Source organism: Accipiter gentilis, chromosome 16, assembly GCF_929443795.1.
Source record: "Accipiter gentilis chromosome 16, bAccGen1.1, whole genome shotgun sequence".
In the NCBI taxonomy this organism is placed as follows: Eukaryota; Metazoa; Chordata; class Aves; order Accipitriformes; family Accipitridae; genus Astur; species Astur gentilis.
The window spans coordinates 8756721-8763122 of record NC_064895.1 but is presented as its reverse complement, the minus strand read 5'-3'; positions in this window follow the sequence as shown (position 1 = coordinate 8763122).

Genomic DNA, 6402 nt, shown 5'->3' with positions numbered 1-6402 from the left:
GAATAGTATAGAAGCATAAAAGGCAGAGTGCTGACATTAAAGCTCAGACATGCAACCTAACTCTTTGATAGGCCATATCCATTTACATATTCAGTGTTAGAAATGCCTGGACAATATTAAAAAAAAAAATCTCTCAAATAACACAATAGTAATCTAATATGTGCATACTTTGTCTACACTACTTTCAAGCTTCTAAAAAGGTTAAATAAAGATGAAATTATTCTTTAATAATTCATTTAGTTTAAATTATTTTAAAATATAATAATTATAATTAGTTAAGTGAGAAGGTAAGCTCCTTACAGTATTCATCTCCTTCCAAAAGCTTTTGTAAAGGTTCAGTGAGCACTGATGTCTTTGGCTAGCTTGACAGGATGCACGTTATTTTTATTTCTTGAGTGATTGCATCTCTGAGCAAACAAACTTGCCTGGTGCTGTGCGTCCTTATCTCTGATTGAAGCCAGTGGGGACCAGAGCTGTTTATAACTTAACAGCATTCAGCGATACATCACACAGAAAGTCCTCATTTTTTCATGAAAACCTATGAAGAGGACACACTGTTATTTTTCACCGGCTATAGCCTATCTCTTCCCCCCCTGCCATGCCCATATAATGTAAGTTGGTTGAAGCAGCAGGCTCAGGAAGGAAGGGAAGAAAGAAAAGCTGGGAACATTGTGGTCTGGCAGATGACTTTGGTGTTCTCAACAAGTCTGTGCAGGCGTCAAGTGATTCACAAATGGTTCAGCAAATGTTGGCTCTGCTGAAATCAGATCAAGGGCAGTTCCAAGCGCCACAAGGAAGCACATGAAGCCAGAGCCGGTGCTGGATTTGCAGGGCCCCCGGCAGGTGCCCACTCCTCAGGGCCCTGCTCCTTCCCCCCGGAGAGCTGCCCCCATTCAGCAAAAATGTCTGCAACAGTTGGACTTTGCTCCTCCAACCTCAGAGGGGTTTAGCTCGGGAAAAGAGAGGGTGCTAATCCCAGCGCTACCCCATCTGCCCCCCCCCCCCCCATGCCACTGGGCTGGCCGTGCAAGATGCTGAATGCCCACAGTGCACCGAGACACCGGGTGGCTCAAGTGGAGACTCAAATTTTTTCAATGCCCGTTTGCACACCATCTTCCCCTTCTGGGAAAGTGCTTCAGTTCAGTCTGGGTGGGATGGTCACTACTACAAAACTGGAAGGACCAGATTGGCTCTCTAACTGGGGTCACTGGGAGAACCACGCACCCGGTGTGCAAACCCCCGGATTAGAAAACTCAATAATTATGGGGGGTTGGAAATATTTTTTGTCCTGGTAATCCAGAATGCTAATAATGAAAACTGTTAATTCATTACTTAGTACCAGTCTTAAACCAAAGGTTTAAGGATTTCAGCTAACCATTTTTCTACAACATACTGCATGACTTGAGTTTGTGCATTAAATCTTATTTTCTTCACTTTTGTAAGATGTTGGACTAAGATCCTGAACAGGTCAATGGAATAATCAAACATTTAATTGTGATGTGAATGGACAAAAATACAGTTTAATCATTAAAATATTTTAAAAGTGGTTTTGTTAGGGGGAGCGAGGTTTTGGCAGGCAGGTTAGCAAATGCGGTAATGGAGGCCATTTTCTAAGGAGAAATCTGAAGCCATTTTGTAATTACTATCTGCAGTTACTCTTTAACTTTTAATAATAAGAAATGAGTTCTATTAGGCCTACATTACAGGTGTCCCTCTAAGTTCAGCTGGTACTAAAATAATAGAGACTTTCTATTCAAAGCCAAAGAACAATAAGCTGAGGTTATTTTTCTCTCCAGTGAAGGCTGACTTTCAGTGGGGATAAATAATTACTTTAGACTGTAAACAAATAGCCTATCACATTTCTTTGTATGTCGGTTGATTTTAATATTGTTATAATTTCTTTATTTTATGCCTAAAGACGTTCTAGGTAACTTACAGACAAATCTAATACACGAACCAGAAGCCTAAAATCTACATAGAAATATTAAACAAATGGATCATGGTAAAAATGGACATAAAATAGGTGTTCAAGAATATCAAATTATTGGCTATTAATTTTTTTTGCCTTGTTCCTCTTGTTCTGCAAAATCTGACTGATCTTTATATAAACCTTCCTCATAACGCTATCTTTATTTCCAGGCCGTAACCTGCTCTGGTCTCAGCGCTGACCCTGTTTGGAGCAGGAGTTTGGAATACAGACCTCCTGAGGTTGCTTCCATCCTGAATTTCCCTGTGATCCTATGCTCTGTGCCAGCTCCACTTATTCCCCTCTCCAAGCCAAAGGATGCTCATGGGCTACACCTGCACCGTCGGATCCCTCAGGTCCTGGGGCTGACCCCAGCGCCCAATGTGGAGAGGGGCACTGGCGAGTGAAAGCAGACCACCCGTTCCCACACTACACCTACAGCCAACCTACACCCACCCTACACCTCTCTGCTCTGGGCTCTGGTGTTCCTCCTGAAGCATAATTGCCATCTGTGTGAGCCGGAGAGGGGTCATTTTGTCCAAAACACCTGAAAAGTGAAGGTCCTACTTGGTCCATCAGAGATGGCACGTCACCTGCCCAAGGGTGTAGGGTGCAGAGACGGAGAGCAGAAAGGAGCCAGACCTGGGGCAGCCCCATCCATGCAGCCCTCCGGAGGGGCTCCAGGGGTGAAATCTCTCTGAGCAGCACCCAGAGGACTTGCCTGTCCTGGAGAAGGGTGGCTGGAGGCCCCCGGAGCGGAGCCAGCATGGGAACGAGGGGATGAGTGCTCTCCTTCCCTCTCTGGCCCCCTCATACCCATCAGGTCACAACCCATCCCTTGGTTTAGCTCACCACCATGCAACTCAGACTCTAGTAAAACCCGAAAAGCCTTGGGCATCTACTTTAGAAAGCCAGGAATTTTTTTGCCTTTTTATTTTTCTCTATAAAAGATATCTTAGAAAGTCTTAAACATATAGGTTGGTTTATAGAGAGGATGCCATAAATAAGGCACCTGTACCAGCTGTACTTGCAAAGATAGAAAACAACAAGAAATAGGTAGAAGAATATTTTCTGACAGGTAAACTCCTGGTTGGACACTGAATAGTCTTATGGGATAAAGGATTAAAACCTCCAACACTTCTAGCTCTTTTCCGCTCATTGAATCTTCTTTCTTGGGGAAGGAAACAGGAGTGGCGTGGGAATCCTTGCAGTCCAGCAGCCAGAACTGGACATATCCCAGCTTAAGCTGGGGTTGAATATCTTGCTAGCACCTGAGTTAATGTTTGCAGGGCAGGGGTGGAGCTGTTTGTTGAAGAAATCTGGACCATTGATTCCCAGAAAAGCCCTGCAGTACAAATAACTGTGTGATCCTGTCCAGAGCAGCTGCCACAACACCAGCGTGATTAAGATCCGACTGAATCTGTAGTTTTGTTTAATGTAGCTGTTGCAACATAAACCTAACGAGCCTTGAATACTGGGGCTTATGTTTATTTGTTTTGTATAGCTTTGGAATTGATATAATTATACAGAACAGCTAAGCCATTTTACTCTCATTATCCAAGAAGTTATTTAAACTTCAGAGTCAATCAGATCAGAAGAAATTTGTTATCACTTTCAAGACAAATTCCTGTAAATCAAGAAGTTGTAGTCAGGTCATCCCAAGAGTATTGGGAATGTGCTTCTGTTGTTAAGCGGATCTCAGGTGATGTTGGGATGCATTTAGAAGGACTCTGAAATGCGAAGGGCAGGGCATTCATGAGTTTTGTTGGACATGGCCTGATTTCACAATGTAAACAACTGTGTCAGAGAACCTGCTTACAACACAGGTGTTCCCAAGCTTAATTAAAATACAACTCTGTAGTGCATGAGAAATTTATTCATCTCCCTAAACCAAAGCTGAAAATTATCAAATACATTCAATCAAACTCAGAATTAGTATATGTATAAAACTGTTGCATGTTACAGTGAATATCTAGACACGGTCAAACAGACAATGAACTAAATTTATACTGAGGACTCAGAGTTGCATCTACGGGTTGAGACTTATTCTCTGGCCCCGAGACTAGACCAGACATGATTTGACCACATCGACACTATTTAACTCTCATTAGCCAAATAAGATAGCTGGGAATAGCCAATAGCCCGTGCTAAATCCCAAAGCTGGGCAAAGGGAACATAGCCTATATATCCCCTCTGTACATACATACATACAGAGCAGACTGCAGGCTCCCTTTTAAGCTTGGAAGATATTTGCCTTTTATGTCTGAACTGAACAAAAGCCCTTTAGAAAGTGACAGGACAAACTGCCACACCTTCAGAGATATAGTGACTGATGATCATTAAATGTAAAGGTTTGTCCTTGGCCAGGGAACTGTCTTGATAAATGAGTTCATTTTCCCATCTAAACTCCAAAAGGAGCTCTTGCATCAGAGAACTGAAGGAAAATACTTAGAAGGGGGAAGCAAACAAGCTGCAGTAATACATATAAGCACATTTATCAGTTTTCCTAGATTTGTGTAATTCTTGTGCCTACAACAGTAAAAAGCAATCACCCTTTGGAGCCCTTAGATAGCCTGTACTCCAGCAGTCTCCATTAACTATCACATGTCCATCAAGAACTGAACTGCAGACTCGCATGCTAAGGGGTATGGGAAAGACTTTAGGCTCCCCCAAATCATAGAAAACCACCAGGCACCTCAGCAGTGAGGAGCACTGGCTCCTTCTATGGAAAGGTAACGTGCAGGCTTCCCTTGCCAGTACCTCTGCTACACGGACCATGCAAGATCTCTTCCAGGTCTAAATTAATATATAGGAAGTGCAGATAAAATGTTGTCTTCAGTCAGTTCTTCATAGATTACATAAGGAAAGAGGTTAAAATTTGCAACCACTGATAAGGAAGATCGAGCAATTGCTAGCTATATCTTCAGACAGAGTATTTCATAGGCACAAGAAATCCTTAGGAAGGAAGCAGTCATGATCTTATCCAATTTATTATTAAAACCTTAGAAGATTATGAGCTTCATATGTTACACATGCCCATACATTACAATTCTGGGACTGCGCTCTGCAGGTGATATCTGCAGTGTTTTTGGTGTTTGACTGATAGATGCATTTCTTTAAACATTATGAGCTGTGTCCACGATAGATAGTGTTGGAGAAATTTATTCAGTTACATTTAGAAGGAGCTCTGTGATGAGCAGTGATTTTTTTGTGCATGTTACCATCTTCCTTGCAACCAGCTAGATTTTGAGAAGCTGCCCCACTCAAAACATTGCTGGAGCTTAACAGATACTGAAAATACAGAGCATGTCTGCTGTCATCTCAGAGATCACTGTCGTCTTTTATGGGTCTCTCCTACCAGAACAAGGAAGCAAACCTATGCTCAGCTGTGGTGGGAAATGCTCTAGTGCCAAGACTCCCATGATGATTCTCCCAAGGAAAGCATGTCAAGATTTGTACCTTAATATAAACATTTTGGCCTTAGTGAATCACCATTTCCTATAAAACATTTAATATAGTCTATAGAAAATGAATGGCATAAATAGGGAATGGGATTTCCAGCAGTTAGTGTCTCAGTGAGGCAACACCTGCATAAGCTGGTAGGATGTTCAAATGTCTGAAGACTGAACTGAAGGTAGTTCAGTTCCTATGTATCACTAAGATTTTCAGATATTAATATTATCCTGTTGTTTGATTTCTAAATTTGAGTCTATATCATGGAAAAATGAGACTGGGAGAGATTATAACAGCCTGCACGGTAGAAGAGCTGAAGTTTTTAGATATCATACTGTGATTTGAACCCACATCTCCAGAGAACACCTTGACCAGCACTGACAGTGAGACTTTTTCAACCTTCCCTGTTTAAATCCTTCCACTCTGCAAGGGTAACTAAAAATTCACAGGGTACCCCCCACTTCCTAGGTGCACGGACAGAATAGTTATAGAATTAACATCTTCTGCATACCACCTTCAGTAAATCTGTCTACTTCTGATTAGGCAAGCAAAATAAAACTATTTTCAGCAGCAGAATCTGAGTGACAATGAACTACAGCACCCACATTATCACTACTGTGTTGGGAAGCAAGAAATCCGATTTCAAACCTTTGCTGCAAATCTGGGAGGGGTAAATGGCCTCACGCACTTGCCAGGTGAGTACCCCAACTAAGTAGGATATAAATTACATATAACAGACAACAGGCAATCCTCTGTTCAGGAGTCCAGTAATCAGCGACCTTTCATATGCTTTCTAATCTGGCACGTGCACTCTGAGAGAGCTCACGTGTGAGAATAAGCAGAGGAATTCACGGGACGTAAGCATGCATCAAGTCTCTCAGCTTCTGGACCACAATAGATGTACGAAGGAGTTTGTGCCCATGGGTAGACATGTAATGCCTTGGCACTGCAACCGCAAAAACTTTGCACGGATTGTTTTAGGC